Source organism: Bos javanicus, chromosome 8, assembly GCF_032452875.1.
Source record: "Bos javanicus breed banteng chromosome 8, ARS-OSU_banteng_1.0, whole genome shotgun sequence".
NCBI classification, from domain to species: domain Eukaryota; kingdom Metazoa; phylum Chordata; class Mammalia; order Artiodactyla; family Bovidae; genus Bos; species Bos javanicus.
The window spans coordinates 41,988,127-42,004,657 of record NC_083875.1 but is presented as its reverse complement, the minus strand read 5'-3'; positions in this window follow the sequence as shown (position 1 = coordinate 42,004,657).

Here is a 16,531-nt window from a genome sequence, read left to right as displayed (position 1 = left end):
CCCTAAAAATTCACATAGGTTTCCAACAACATGAGTGTAAATTCATATATAGTGGAGTATTTATGTACATTTTCCTAACTCACTATTATTTAAAAACACCATGCTGTATTTTGAGTAGTGAGCTCCCTTAATTTGACAATCTGCCTTTTTTCTTATCTTGAAATCTTTATCTGTTTAAAATTTTTCTGATAAATCCAGAACATGAAACCTATGTATATATGAAACACTGAATGTCCAGACACTCACAGACAAAAGGTCACTCTCTGAAAGACACTGGATAAAAATTTATCTTTCCTGCTTTTTTTCTCGTCATATTTCTAAAGTTTCCATCACTGAAATTACCAGTCTTCAGACCTATAGGTCTGAAAACCTTGAAATACTTTGCTAAAACATCTATACACATTCATATATTTATATTCATAAAATATATCATATGTATTTGTGGGTTTAAAGTTGTAGTTGGCAATAAAGAAAAAATAATTAATGGCAATTTGGAATGTTTCTCATCCAATTATCAAATCATACACATTTTTTAACCTAGATATCCTTCGTGTATTAGACATACCATTTGTATAAGTAGGTTAAGGTATGCTCTGATTTCACCATATTGACAATTCTGTGAAAATATTTCTCATTGTAACGAGTCATCCTCCTGGTAAATTAATAACTGCACTCCACTCCATCATGGACTTAGAAATAGAGCCCCAATTTATTATCTTTTCCCTTATATATATTTCAGTATTTTATTTTTAAGCTGGTTTTTAGCCCTTATATAATGTCACACATAAATATTCATAGGAATGTTTATAAGCATAAATTCAATTCTGAAAAGCAAGCATGAGTGGGCACTATAATATTCCAGGCTCTGCTAATTAAAATGGTAACAAAGAAGAGCAGGAAGAGTTTCTGCCCTCAAGGGGTTCACAGTCTCAACTTCAAAGTGTTATAACATAAAGTATAACCATGAAGTGTTATGGTGACAGTGTGTGCAAATGAAGAGCACCTGCCCAGACTTGGGAGGGGAGTGAAGATGTTCCAGGGAATTTTCAGGAGATTATTCTAAATTGAGGCTTAAAAATGACTAGGCAGGGAAGCAAGAATGAAATTATCCAGGCAGAAGAAACAGCAGGTACAAAGGCACAGAGGCATAAAGAAGCAGGATATGTATGGGGAATGACATTAGTTTGATGTAGCTGGAACACAAAGTGTGAGGCCAGGAAAAACAGGAAGAGGAAGTTGGCAGGAGCCTCATATTCATGTTCATTCATCAGGCTTTAGTTGAAAGAACAGAAATCATTCTAACTAGATTAAACAAAAGATATTTAGAGAAACAGGGCTTAGAAAATCATTGGAAGAGTTTTGAAAGCAGCTTCCAGGCTGACCTTTAAAGAGTGATCCCCACAGCAATCCCTCCCAAAAGACCCTCCAATGAGGCTATCATCTCTGACATAGTCAGAAACAAGAGAATCTAGAAGCTTCTGCTACAGCTGCTGGCTACGGGGTTACACAACTCCAGCTGCAACTGATGTCAGCAAAATGGGCACTTCAGCTCTACTTTTCAACAGCAGATCCTGGGAACTCTGCTGCCTTTGCCATTGAAAACATAATAAATTTAAATTCCAAATGTGTTCGTGGTAGGAAGACCAGAAACATTGCCTTTGCATCACTTCTGGCTTTAAAAAAAAAACTCTCCTAGATTCACCTGCTTGGTGGAAACTCTCCAGCCTCTAGCCTGCATGAAGGCTTGCTACTAAAGTTATAAAATAGATTCAAGCCATCAAAACTATAATCCTCAGTACACTCTGATAAGAAGCCTGGGTTTCATCAAGGATTTTTTGTGTGTGTGATATAATTCACATCCCATGAAATTCACCATTTTAGAGCATATAATTCAGTGGGTTATTTAATTCATTAGGTTGTATGACTATTATAATTCCAAAACTTTCATTACCATAAAAAGAAGTCCCATACCCATCCTCAGTCACTCTTCATTCTTTTCTTCTTCTACCTTCTGCTAACCACTAGTCTGCTCTCTGTCTCTATGTATTTCTCTACTCTGGACATTTTTAAAAAACGGACTCACGCAACATGTCTTTATGTCTGGCTTTTTCCACTTAGCATAATGTGTTCAGGGTTGATCATGCCATAACATATATTAACACTTCATTTCTTTATATGGCTGGATAATAATCAAATGTATGGAAATACCATAATTTGTTTATCCATTCATCAGTTTATCTACTTATCAGTTGGGTTGTTACCATGTTTTTCGCTTTCATAAATAATGCTTCTGTGAACATTCTTGCACAAATATTTGTTTTAAAATATGCTTTCAATTTTCCTGGGATTATAGCTAGGAGTAGAATTGCTCAGTTATCTATGTTTAATTTCTTGAAGAACTGTCAAACTGTTTTCCACCATAATTATACCATGTTATATTCCCATCAGCAATGTATGGGAATTTCCCTACATATAACACTAGCTATTATCTGGTTATTATTGTTATTATATTATTGCCATGCTAGTAGATATAAAGTGATATCTCACTGTAATTTTCATTTGTATTTCCCTCATGACTACCGAGGTAAGTAAGCATCTTTTCATGAGGTTACTGGCCATTTTACATCTTCTTTTGGAGAACTGTCAATTCAAATCCTTTGCCCATATTTTCTTCCATTCTGTGTGTTGTCTTTTTACACTATCTTGTAGTTTCCTTTGATGCATAAGAGTTTTTAATTTTGATCAAGTCTGATTTACCTGGATTTTCTTTAGTGGCTTATGTATATAGGTATCATAGCTAAGAAATCATTGCCTAATCCAAGGTCACAGGATTTAAGCCTATATTTTTCTAAGAGTGTCATGGTTTTAAATCTTAGAATTTTATCCATTTGAGTAAATTTTTGTATATGATTAATCAGCCCAAATTCTTTTTTCTTTTTATGCGACTATCCAGCTGTCCTGATAGCAACTGCTGAAAAAGACCATTTTTTTCTCCATTTAATTGATGTGACACTCTAGCCAAAAGTCAACTGGCCATAGTTATACAGCTTTATTTCTGAACTCTCAAGTCTAGTTCATTGATCTAAATGTCTATTCTTAGGCCAATACCACATTTGCCTTGATTACTTACAACTCTGTACTAAGTTCTGGAATTGAGAAGTGTGAGTCCTTCAACTTTGTTCTTTTCCAAGATGGTTTTGTCTATCCTGGGTCTCTTGTATTTTCATACAAATTTTAGGACCAGTTTCTCCCCAGTTTATTCATTTCTGCAACAGAGACAGTTGGATTTTTTTGTTTTGTTTTACAGAATTGCACTGAATCTGTAGATCAATTTGGTGAGTACTGTTATCTTAATAATAGTCTTCCAAAATCACCTTAATAAAATTTTCTTCCAATCTATGAACACAGGATGTCTCTGCAATTATTTGTCTTATTTAATCTCTTTCAACAATGTATTGTAGTTTTCAGTATACAAGTCATGCACTTCTGTTTAATTTATTCCTATTTCATTCAAACAAATTAGAATTTTTAAAATATTATCTTCAGATTGTCTAGTGTATAGAAATGCAACTGATTTTTGTGTCCTGATTTTGTATACTGCAAACTTGCCAAACTCCTTTACTAACTCGAACCCTATCCTTAGTAATGTATGGGTTCCTTAGGCTTTTTTTATACACAAATATTTTTACTTCTTCCTTTTCAATGTGGATGCTTCAATTTCATTTTCTTGTTTAAATCTCCTGTACAATGTTGAATAGAATCAGTGAGGAAACATCCTTGATTTGTTCTTGATCTTTGGGGGAAAGTTTTTAAGTGTTTCACTATTAAGTATGATGTTAGCTGTGGTCACCAAGGATTCTAATCAGTAGTCTGAAGAGGTACAAGACTGGAAGCATAGACATGCAGGTTAATAGTGGGAGATCTATGTTCTCTGAATTATAAATCAAGGCCAGTTTTATTATCACTATGTCCCTAGTGTCTGCTAGGTTTTTCAGTAGAGTGTCTCTCTATACTCTAGATTCTGTGCAAGGAAGAGATGCTTCCAGCCTCCTCTTTCCAGCGAGATCACTTTTTTCCCAGCTCTCCACCACCACCAGGACAAGTAAGATGCTACTTCCTAATTCCAGTCACTAAGATAACAGTTCTCCAAGAAAATTTTACTGACCTCTTTGCTGTCACATCATCAGGAACTATAGAAGAGAATAATGCCTAGTGGCCCCAAATCTCAGGACTTTTCCCACTGTGCCTCGCCCGCCCATTAACCTCACAGAGTATGAGAATTTCAAGCCTCCCAAGTCTCTCATTTATCCTGCCCAGCATTCCATAATTCCATGGCCCCCAACACCCTGTTACTATGTCTCTGGTCTTTTTCTCCACAACCCTGATCTGCTATTTGAAGTTCCCCTCATCCTCTTGTATAACAGAAACCTGGCTGACCTGTAATGAGCCCACTTCTGCAGCCCTCTCAATTAAAAGCTATTTTTCTTTCTGACACCCCTAAGGTATTGCTTATCTATTGCTGGCAACAAACTCCCACAACCTTAGCAGTTTAAACTGACACAAGTTTATTAGCTTACAGTTCTGTAGGTGAGAACTCCTTTTCTCCATGACTGGTTCCTTTTTCTCACTCAAATATCAGTTTCAACATCACTTTCTAATAAAGCCACCCTGCTGCCCCCAATCATTCCATCTTCAGTCTCTCAGTGACTATTACACTAACCCTATTTTAATTCCCCACATAGCTTTACCACTGTCTGAATTTTAACTTGTAAGTTTATATATATACCTATATATATAATATGCTCTCCATTAAAATAGTTATTGGAATCTTTCTTCTCCTTTTATCAGGTAACTTTACTAAACTTTATTATTGTAACTAGTAGTGTTTTCAGTTGATTTTAGGTAAATAATCTGACATTTGAAAAAAAATGATAATTTTGTGATTTCCTTTATGGTACCTTTTTTAAAAACTTTATTTTGTTGGCTAAAACTTCAATGACACCATGGAACAAATAGCAGTGGGAGTAGGCATCTGCATCATTATTTTTTACTATTTGATTCATAGCTCTAGTTTGACCATTTAGTATGATGTTTGCTATAGACATGATACAAACTCTTTACCATGTAAAGAGTGCTTAAATTTTTAACATTGTTTGCTAATATTTTTATCACCAAGGAAGTTTGAATTTATTAGTTTTCAGCATCTATTTATATTTTCTTCTCCTTTAGTATATTAATGTGCTAAGTGCAGAATTTTATTTGTAGGTATTCACAGGTAATCTATCCCAGCAATTCTTTGATAAATTGACTTAAGAATTGTTAATTATCATTCTAAGAAGCTATTGCGCTTAATTTGTTAAGAGTTTGGTGTATTTTCACATCTTTATTCCTATGGAAAATTAATTTGTTGTTGCTTTGCTTGCTCTTTTGTCCTAATTGGCCATCAATGGCATGTTAACTCATCAAAATGAATACAGTGTTTCATGAAACTGATAAGAAAACTCTAACTTTGGATCAAGTTTAGTAACGTTATAATTATCTCTTTCTTAAGGATTTGATAAAAGTCTCCCAGTTAACTATCCCAGTCTAGTAAAAAATGGCATTTAACTTTTTTTCTCCAGAATTATATCCTTCCATATCTTTCAGAATGCTCTCCAAACCATATGCTGGTTTCTTGCTTGAGCAAATTGCAAAGTGGGGTTTCTTAGTTCAATCTACCCCAAAATAAGGAAGAGGCTGACAGAGCTGATGAAAAGGTAAGATCTGGTGAGTCCACTTCAAGCTGTATGATTCTCTTTATCACTTCTACAGATTCATCTAAATGAGTAAGTGCAAGATTATATACAACATCTGCTGTTTTCTTTCCTTGCCCTTTGAGTCCAGAGGCAGAGACTGGATATGGATTTAAAGCTACTTACTCTCCATGTAGACTCCTGTTCTCTGATATTTGTCAACTCCCCACCATTCAGCTATACAAAGTGTCAGAGGTCTGAGGAATTAACTCCATTGACACTTTCCCACCAATCAAAATGCTTTCTTTAACCTATTTCTTTTTAAGATTTTTATATCATGTTCTTTTCAAATTGCTCTTAACTAAGCAAATATCACTTCTGAAGTACATGGCTTATTGCTTTATGATTTCTTTTCTAATTATGAGCAACATGGACCTTAAGAAGAAATTGATCCTAGTGTCTAATATTGCCACCATAAAGTGGTTCAGAGGAACTATTAATTGGTGTAGATCAAATAATTTCACATAGCACAACACAATACTTATGTCACTCTGGTTTACATTTCACAAGTAATTAATCTTGAAAAACAACCAGCGGTTGTCCTGCTCAAACCTAGCCTTCAGGATGTTTTAATGAGTTATGACTATGGTGGATATCTGGTTGCACCTGCTTTAATAATTTTTCCAGACTAAAATTTATGTGATCATGCTATATAAAATAGAATGTATTCTGGCCTGGAGAATTCCATGGACTGTATAGTACATGGGGTCACAATGAGTCAGATACAACTGAGAGACTTTCATTTTCACTTTTCATAATGAAAAGTAATTTCAAAAATATATTTACATATTACTGAATCACTTTGCCGTACATCTGAAACACAACATTATAATTAACTATAGTACATATAATACATTCTCTGGCTCATAGAAAAAGCAAGAGAATTCCAGAAAAACATCTGCTTCTGCTTCATTGACTACACTAAAGCCTTTCACTGTGTGGATTACAACAAACTGTGGAAAATTCTTCAAGAGATGGGAATACCAGACAACTCTGACCTGCCATTTGAGAAATCTGTACGCAGGTCAAGAAGCAACAGTTAGAACGAGACATGGAACAACAAACTTGTTCCAAACTGGGAAAGGAGTACATCAAGGCTGTATACTGTCACCCTGCTTATTTAACTTATATGCAGAGTACACCATGCAAAATGCCGGGCTGGATGAAGCAGAAGCTGGAATCAAGGTTGCCAGGAGAAATATCAATAACCCCAGGTATCCAGATGACACCACCTTATGGCAGAAAGTGAAGAGGAACTAAACAGTCTCTTGATGAAAGTGAAAGAGGAGAGTGAAAAAGTTGGCTTAAAACTCAACATTCAAAAAACTAAGATTATGGCATCTGATCCCATCACTTCATGGCAAATAGATGGGGAAACAATAGAAACAGTGACAGACTTTATTTTCTTGGGCTCTAAAATCACTGCAGATGGTGACCGCAGCCATGAAATTAAAAGGGGCTTGCTCCTTGGAAGAAAAGCTATGACCAACCTAGACAGCGTATTAGAAAGCAGAGACATTACTTTGCCAACAAATTTTCATACAGCCAAAGCTATAGTTTTTCCAGTAATCATGTATGGATGTGAGAGCTGGACCATAAAGAAAGCTGAGTGCCAAAAATTGATGCTTTTGAACTGTGGTGTTGGAGAAGACTCTTGAGAGTCCTTTGAACTGCAAGGAGATCAAACCAGTCAATCCTCAAGGAAATCAGTCTTGAATATTCATTGGAAAGACTGATGGTGAAGCTGAAAACTCCAATTCTGGCCACTTGATGTGAAGAACTGACTCACTGGAAAAGATCCTGACCCTGGGAAAGATTAAAGGTGGGAGGAGAAGGGGACGACAGAGGATGAGATGGTTGGATGGCATTACCAACTGGATAGACGTGAATGTGAGCAAGCTTTGGGAGTTGGTGATGGACAGGGAAGCCTGGCGTGCTGCAGCCCATGGGGTCGCAAAGAGTCAGACATGACTGAGTGACTGAACTGAACTGATAGTGCATAAGAAAAAAATAAATAAAATCTTAAAAGTAGCCAGTGAAAAATGACACATAACATACAACAGTATAGCAATTTGAATTATCAGTAACTTCTATATGTAATTAACAGAGTTCAAAGATAATAAAACATCTTCAAAATACTGAAAGAAAAAAAATAGCTACTAACCCAAAATTCCATATTCAGAGAAAATATTCCTCAAAAATGAAAGCAAAGTTTAGATATTTTCAGATAATGAAAAATAGAAAGAATGCCTTGCCAGCTCACCTGCACTATAAAAAAAAAAAATGCTAAAGGGAAATTATAGCAGATGAAAACCTGGATCTTCAGGAAGGAAAGAAAAACAGAGATAGTAAATGTATGTTTTAATTTAAAAAGATTCTATTCTTCTAGATGTTTTAAAATAAAATGTATAACACTGTGTTCAGATACAGTGACACAGTTTACAACAAATGGAGATGTAATGCTTATAATAAATGTATCATAAACAATAGGAGAGTAAGTGGAACTCTACAGTTGCAAATTTTACATAAATGGTACAATAATAATTATAATAATAATAAGCATACTATGAAAAGTTAAAATGTATAATTTCTAAATCCACTCCTAAAATGGCAAAGAGATATAGTTACAAAGTTAATAGATAAATTTAAGAGGATTTAAAATATTCAAATAATCCACAAGGTGGCAAGGTAGAAGAAACAGAGGAACTGCCTGCAAAGGGACAAACAAATAAGAAGACAGAAGTATATCAACTATATTGATAATTAAATATCAATGAAGTAAGCATTTAATTAAAAGGCATAGTTTATCAGAACTGACTGAAGACCAAAACCTAACTATATGACCTCCACAACATTTTTAAATACATGTACATATCTGGTCCTATCACTTCATGGGAAATAGATGGGGAAACAGTGGAAACAGTGGCAGACTTTATTTTTGGGGCTCCAAAATCACTGCAGATGGTGACTGCAGCCATGAAATTAAAAGACGCTTACTCCTTGGAGGAACACTTATGACCAACCTAGATAGCATATTGAAAAGCAGAGACATTACTTTGCCAACAAAGGTTCATCTAGTCAAGGCTATGGTTTTTCCAGTGGTCATGTATGGATATGAGAGTTGGACTGTGAAGAAAGCTGAGTGCCGAAGAATTGATGCTTTTGAACTGTGGTATTGGAGAAGACTCTTGAGAGTCCCTTGGACTGCAAGGAGATCCAACCAGTCCATTCTAAAGGAGATCAGTCCTGGTTGTTCTTTGGAAGGAACAATGCTAAAGCTGAAACTCCAGTACTTTGGCCACCTCATGCGAAGAGTTGACTCGTTGGAAAAGACTCTAATGCTGGGAGGGATTGGGGGCAGGAGGAGAAGGGGATGACAGAGGATGAGACGGCTGGATGGCATCACCAACTCGATGGATGTGAGTGTGAGTGAACTCCGGGAGCTGGTGATGGACAGGGAGGCCTGGCATGCTGCAATTCATGGGGTTGCAAACAGTCGGACACGACTGAGTGACTGAACTGAACTGATGTACAATCCATAAGCACATGGCTGGAGTAGGTACACTGATATAACAAAAAGTATACTTCAAGGAAAAAAGATATTACCAGAGATAAGGCCATTTCACAATGTAATATGATCACTTCATCAGAAAGACAAATAATCAGAAAAGTCTATGTACCTAGCAGCAGAGTTTCAAAATATATGAAGCAAGAATGGCCAGATATAATAAATTAAAAATTCAGTAAAAGCACAGATGATTTCAACAACACCATCAATCACCCTGACATAATTGATATTTATAAAACACCCCCGAAAGTGCTGAATACATATTCTTTTCACATATACAAAGTACTGTAACCAAGATAGACCATATAATGGGCTATGAATTAAGTGTTGACAATTGTGAAAGGCATGAAATCATATTTAGTATGATCTCTGACGACAAAAAATTAAAAGGGAAATCAATAAATACATATATTTAAAAACCAAATTAAACACTTATATAATGAATAAATATCTTGAAAAAACAACTTACCAAATCTGATACAAAAGGAAATAAAAAAATCTGAAGGCCCTATATATAAATGAATTTGATGTTAAATAGTCAAAGAAAAAATAACACCAATCTAATAAAATTTATTCCAAATATAGAGAAGGGAACACTTCCTAAATAATTTTTGAGACCAACTGTAATACTTATTTGGAATAACTTCTGACAAAGCAGCAATGAAATTTTAAATAACATATTAATTTCCCTCACAAACCAGATACAACATTTCTTAACCAAATAAAAGCAAACTGAATCTGTAGTATATAGAAAAGACAATGCATCAAGAGCAAGCAGGGTTCCCCAGGAATGTAAGGCTGGTTTAACTTTCAAAAATCAATCACATAATTCACCACTTTGAACTGTAATGTTTCAATTAACAAAGAAAAGCCATTTGACATAATTCAATAATCACCAATTATAAAACCTCTTAGCAAATAGAACAGAAGGGAATTTCCTCAATCTAACAAAGGGTATTTACAAAAAGCCTCAGTAAACATTATTTCTAGTGATTTAAAAAGATGAGTAGGCAAGTCACAGACTAGAAGGAAATATCTTCAGAACACACAGTTGGCAATATACTGATACCAGGATTTAGAAAATACTCCATTAAGTCCATTAAAAAAAGACAATGCCCCAAAATAGGCAAAAGACCTGAAATGATACTTCACAAAAGAAAATATGCACAGCAAAATAAGCACCAGAAAAAGTTCTCAACATCAGTAGGCAATAAAAACTATAACAAAATACATGCTACTAAAACCCACAAGAATGGTTAAAATTAAGACTGCGAACACTTAATTGAGCATGTGAAGCATCCAGAACATTCATGCATAGTTTGTGGGAGTGCGAAATGGTCTAACCACGTAGAAATCTGGAAATTTCACTTTAGAAACCACTGGAAATGTCTTCTAAAACTAAAGACCAATTCACTCTATGACTCAGCCTTTCCAATTCCAGATATTTTCTCATGAGAAAGTGCAGGTGTCAGCCTCTATAGCCGCTGCCTACTTCCATGGTGAGCCCTGAAGGAGCTCAGGACGGAGACATACAGGCTGCCCGAAGCCACCAAGGTGACAGCCACAGCAGCAGTCTCCAAAGGTGGGCCCCGCGTCCTGGCTCCCCCTTACGTCTTCAGAGCAGTCTGCAGAGCCTTCTGAGAGGCTGCCTCTCAGGCTTGAGTTCTGAGAAGCTTCTCAGAATAAAACATAATTTCTCCACTTTTAGGTTGTGCTTTTCTTTTTTCAGCTGACAGATATTTACAGCCAGAATCTAGAAAGAGACCATGTGTCCATCAACAGAAATGTATAAACAAATTGAGGTATATGCATACAATGGATTACAACTCAGCAGTAAAAAGGAACTAAAATACTGATGCGTGACACAGAACGGATGAATCTCAAAAACATTATGTCAAGTAAAAGAAGCTTTACACAAAATAATACATACTGCATGATTCCACAAGGAAGACAGGCAAAACTACATCAAGGTGGAAAGGATCAGAGAAGTGGTTGCTCCAAATAGGTAGTATCAACTGACATTAAGTTTAATTAAACCGATTTTACCATGAAGAGTGCCCATGAGAATATCTTGTTTCTATCACCATTTTTAAAGGTATGCAACTGCAAATTGTAAAATGTTTATTAATCTGATAGTAACATTTTAATTTACATTTCTTTAAAGTCAAGAGTTTTCACATCTTTACAAATGTTTATGGGCCATTTCTGTTTTTGTGTTTACCTTTTGTGGTTACCTTTTCATATTATTTTTAAAATTTATTTATTTAAATTGGAGGCTAATTACTTTACAATATTGTAGTGGTTTTTGCCATACATTGACATGAACCAGCCATGGGTGTACATGTGTCCCCCATCCTGAACCGCCCTCCCACCTCCCTCCCCATCCCATCCCTCTGGGTTGTCCCAGTGCACTGGCTTTGAGTGCCCTGCTTCATGCATCGAACTTGGACTGGTGAGCATTTCACATATGGTAATACAGATGTTTCAATGTAGTTACCTTTTCATATTCTTTATAGCTCAGCTGGTAAAGAATCCGCCTGCAATGCAGGAGACCCCAGTTCAACTCCTGGGTCAGAAAGATCCACTGGAGAAGGGATAGACAGACTACTCACTCCAGTATTCCTGGGCTTCCCTTGGGGCTCAGATGGTAAAGAATCCGTCTGCAATGTGGGAGACCTGGGTTCGATCCCTGGTTTTGGAAGACCTCCTGGAGAAGGGAAAGACTACCCACTCCAGCATTCTGGCCTGGAGAATCCCATGGACTGTATAGTACATGGAGTTACAAAGAGTCAGACACAACTGAGGGACTTTCAACCTGGTGTACGAGACAGCAAAAGAGACACTGATGTATAGAACAGTCTTATGGACTCTGTGGGAGAGGGAGAGGGTGGGAAGATTTGGGAGAATGGCAATGAAACATGTAAAATATCATGTAGGAAACGAGTTGCCAGTCCAGGTTCGATGCACGATGCTGGATGCTTGGGGCTGGTGCACTGGGACGGCCCAGAGGGATGGTATGGGGAGGGAGGACGGAGGAGGGTTCGGGATGGGGAACACATGTATACCTGTGGCGGATTCATTTTGATATTTGGCAAAACTAATACAATTATGTAAAGTTTAAAAATAAAATAAAATTAGAATGTTTCCTATTGCTTTTTTGTTTTATTTCTTATTGGATTGTAAGAGTTATTTTATATGTTAAGAGATGTATCTATATCTGTCATTTTTGTTACAAATTATTTTTTCTCCTAGGTTGTTTTGTCTTTTGACTTATGATGGATATACACTCTAGTACTATGAAGATTAATATGAGAAGATGGAAAGCTAACTGGATAAAAAAGCAACCTTACAAGATTCACTAGGCTTCATTTACACTGGAAATAATTTGTCTGTATTTAAAATGAAAAAATAAGACACTGACAAAATTTTTTAAAAAAGGAATAGTGGTTGCTTTTGAGGGCGTGGGGAGGGCAAGACGGAGAAACTTTCAGGGTTGATAGTAAGGTTCGCTATCTTGACAGAGACTGGGTTATACAGATAGAAGTATGTGTCAAAATTTATCAGATGGTACACATAAGATTTATACATTTCATTCATGTATACTGCTACTGCTAAGTCGCTTCAGTCGTGTCCGACTCTGTGCGACCCCATAGACGGCAGCCCACCAGGCTCCCCTGTCCCTGGGACTCTACAGGCAAGAACACTGGAGTGGGTTGCCATTTCCTTCTCCAGTGCGTGAAAGTGAAAAGTGAAAGTGAAGTCACTCAGTTGTGTCCGACTCCTAGTGACCCCATGGACTGCAGCCCACCAGGCTCTTCTGCCCAGGGGATCCTCCAGGCAAGAGTACTGGAGTGGGGTGCCATTGCCTTCTCCCCATTCATGTATAAATTTTACCAAGAAAAAGAAAGAAAAACAGTAAACAAATATCAAGTACTTGTAAACAAGTAAAACAGTAAACAAGTATATATGATTTGCATGCTGAAGTATCTAGGGTGAAATATATGGATGTCTACAACTGATTTTGAAATATGTCAAAAACAAAAATATTTACAAATGGACAGAGGAATGGATTAATCAACAGACACATGATAAAGCAAGTATAGGAAAACATTAATGATTTATTCTGGGTTTTGTATAAACAAATTTAACAATATAAAATTTTCGTTAAAATATTTGGGGAAAAGAGGAAATTTGATTGTACTTCTTGAAATTTAGGTGAACATATTTGAAAACAGTATTATTTTTAAAAATGGAGGATTTGTGGCCATAATGACTATTTTTCTAAAGTTAAGGCATATTATTCTGAGTATAACCTAAAATGTGTAATTTGAAATAACTGTGCTTATATTACCTATTTTTATTAAAGCTATATCAGAATACCTAATCTATATCTACAGAATGTAATTTTGAAAGGCATATTTTGAAAGCCAATTATGAATTGGTTTTGCATAACTGTCTTCCAAAGATGTAATTATTTACTTCAACCCAAACTTTTTTCATATCTGTATGTGTCAAGTTCTAATCATCTGGGAAACTTAATGGCTTTCTATTTTTAATTGTTTTGAATAAAGCAATCCCTTTTTTATTCCAGTGTTTTCTACATAGGGAAGCAAAGAAAATAAGTTTAAACCATAATAGTTGTGTTAAACTAGAATTTCTAAGTGACAATTCTTATTTCTAGTAATTCTACCAAAAAAGAAAAATTTCTACCTTTAGGTTTTTACATATGACAGATTATTAATATATTTGAATTATTTTAGGTATGTATATGAGAATATGGGTGTCTTCAGTGGCTCAGTGGTAAACCACCTGCAAAGCAGGAGATGCGAAGACATGGGTTCAACCCCTAGGTCAGGAAAATCCACTGAAAAAGGAAACAGCAACCTACTCCCATATTTTTGCCTGTACAATTCCATGGACAGAGGAGCCTGGTGGGCCACAGTCCATGGGGTCACAAAGAGTTGGACGTGACTGAGCACATAGAATGAGAACTCCCTGTGGCTCCTTAAGATATTAATATAACCTGTAGCTTGTTAGAACTGATAGTATAAAACAAGGACGACAAGATACATGGCAATTCACTCATTAATACAGATCATAATAATCCATTAAGGCACTCTGTCCCATCCAGCCCAGGGCAGTTATGGAATCCTTCTCAACACCATGTCTAGCAGGCATTACTAACTGGTCAGAGCTGACCTAGAAGAAACTTAGTGAACCTGGCCCTTGCCCATCTGTCTTTAGGTCATGGAAGAGGTGATGTATTAGTCACTTTACTGTTAACTACAAACATGACTTGATAGTTATATAACTGAGCTCTGTTGACTGTGGAGGATTCTCTATGGAAACAGTCTGAATTGTTAAAGAATTTTCAAACTATGTAGCTGAAAATTCTCTCATGGTAGAAGCAAAATAATTCTCATCTTTTTAGCAAAACCAATTTGTACAGCATTGAAAACAATATTAACCAAGAGTCAAAATCTGAAGACACTGGTAAGTATCATATTTCATTTAGTAACTTATATTCTATCTCATTTCCAAAAGGTTTTGAAGGTCCTCAGGAAATAAATAGCACAAGAGATTTATTAGCTCATTTGTTTTCTTTTGTGTGGTTTTTAAAGATTGCAGAATCAAGATGTGAAGGAAACATGTTGCCTGCCTTATCAGTAAACAAAGGATATTGAGGCCATGGAACCAGCAGCCCCTGCAGCCACCCCTAACTGTGCCACCCTGAGGGGATTCGGGATGGAGAAAAGCAGGATAGTGGTCCAACTCGTTAAGGTGTGAATCAAAGGAAGGATTTCAATGAGCTCAGAATCTTGCATCATCCCATACACAGAAAAGCACTAAACTCATTAACTTAAGACGTCTGATTTTCTTTAATTAATGGTATCTTTTGATGTTCGGACTACCTGGTCTTTGTTGCAAAAACTCCGATATATCCTGGCTTCTCCCTTACCTCTGCAGAGCAGTCCCTCAGAGATATCTGAGAGCCTGTCTTCCAGGCTTAAGTGCTCAGTTTCGTCTGCCAAATAAAATATCATTCTCAACTTTTAGGTTGTGTACTTTTTTCAAACAAAGGTATTTTAACTCAATTTGCTTCTATAAAAACCTACAGGCTGGAGTGACTGTGACAAAAGGGCAATAGGTGATCTCTGACTCTGTTTAAAATAGACCAGGACTAATTAAACATGAGAAACAATGACATTATTTGAGCTCCTGAGTCCTGCTATGCCCGAAGCAAATTCATTCTTGAAATTTTGTTATATTAGTCTCTTTATTTATTGTAGTTTAAGATGTGATTTCAACACCTGCAACAAAAAGATTCCCCAGGAAAAAATCATTCTAATAAAAATACATATATAGCTTGATAAAAAAGGGAATAAAGAACAACACTGAGGGAGCAAAAATAACATCTAAACATGCATGGAGAATTACATGTATCATAAGGTGTTCTAATTGCTTTATATGTGGTACTCATGTAATTCTCACAATGATTAAAATGTTACTATTATCTCCCTTATATAGATAAGGATATTAAAATGCAAAAAAAAAAATTGAGAGATTAACCCACCCCAGTCACAAAGTTAGCAAACAAGGGCACTAGGGGTTGAACCCAAGCTGATTTGCTTCAAAACCATCCCTTAATTAATAGGTTAATTCACTTCTCTGCTTGAAGGTGGAGTAAATACACAGAAACACATCCTTTAGTCACATACACTTGCTAGAAATGGGCTGTCAATTTGTTTCAGACTTTCTCATCTGGCTAACAGGTTACACAAAGAGATAAATATAATCAGATACTGGTTCACAATGTCCAGAATACAAATATGTATCAATTACTCATAGATATCAGAGATACCATAGCTCAGTTGGTAAAGAATCTGCCTGCAATGCAGGAGACCTGGGTTTGGTTCCTGGGTTGGGAAGATCCCCTGGAGAAAGAAATGGCAACTCACTCCAGTATTCTTGCCTGGAGAATCCCAGGAACAGAGGAGCCTGGCGGGCTACAGTCCATGGGGTCGCAATAGTTGGACATGACTTAGTGACTAAACCACCACCATCATCAGAGATACCTAAGAAATTCCTTCTCTGAATTTTGAGAACAGAGTGATTTGCTGGACAACACTCTCAACTGATAAGAAATACCAGGCTAAATTTCATATAGCTT